The sequence below is a fragment of the Aplysia californica genome, unplaced genomic scaffold (assembly GCF_000002075.1).
Source record: "Aplysia californica isolate F4 #8 unplaced genomic scaffold, AplCal3.0 scaffold01304, whole genome shotgun sequence".
Taxonomy (NCBI): Eukaryota; Metazoa; Mollusca; class Gastropoda; order Aplysiida; family Aplysiidae; genus Aplysia; species Aplysia californica.
Genome location: NW_004798574.1, coordinates 51872 through 52895, shown reverse-complemented (window position 1 = coordinate 52895; position 1024 = coordinate 51872).

The following is a 1024-nucleotide window of genomic DNA, read 5'->3' as shown; positions in this document are numbered from 1 at the left end:
AAGAAGGATTAGAAATTAGAAACAACGAGTCAGGTGAGAGAAATCAGCAACAGTACCTCGGTCACATTTACACATGGTGATTAAAAAAGAATACGCCAAAATCATCACGCGACATTTCCAACACATAAAACAAAGAAGAAAGTGTAATTTGGACACATGTTCTGTACACACCTTCATGTTTTTAGTTCATGTTTTACAAGTGCTCAAAGAACTGAAAAATCCCCTCAGCTTTTGCAAGATTTGACTAAGCTCTGGTTACTGACAACTGAGACGAAATGTAACGTATCTGGTCTGGCAGTATTCAACGCATGATTCAATGCATTATGAACGACCCATCACATCCCCTTTCCACACAAATTGTAAGATCTGATCACCCAGCGTCAGAAATGTACCTCTAAAAACAAAAAAAAGAAAGATACAAAAGAAGTTTCTTACCATCTAGCATAAGGCTACAGTCAGAATAAACATTAATGTGTATTGCTTTTTATGTATTTATCTATACAACTCTAAAGGTCTTGAGGTTAAATGATGCATCTGATGTGACATGAACGTTTTATCAGCTTTAGATTTACTTTTCTTTCAATATTGAATTTTAATTAGAGTAATCTATAACTTAATCTTCAAGTATACCCGCATGTGTTTTACAGTCCTGTACAGTAGAGACGGGCGGGAAGTGCTTTTTCCTTCCCGAGCGAGAAGACCGAGTAGCTGACCTATTTCTCGCCGAGACCGGTCCCGGGAACGAGAAATACTTCCCGTCTCGTGTCTCGAACAATGCTTCTCGTCTCGTGACCAATTTCTCTTCTCGCCCCGCAGTTCGAGCCGCTCGTTCAGCGAGAAGGCCGGCCGTGGCCGAGATTTCTCTTCTCGCCTCACAGAACGAGCAACCCGTTTAGCGGGAAGGCCGGTCGTTGCGGGGATCTAAACTTAGAAACTAGGCTTGCTCTGGTGCGCAGCCACAGGCGGTGAAGGAAGGTAGGGAGACGACCTAGGCCTAGGCCCTGATCAACTCCCCACTCGCCTT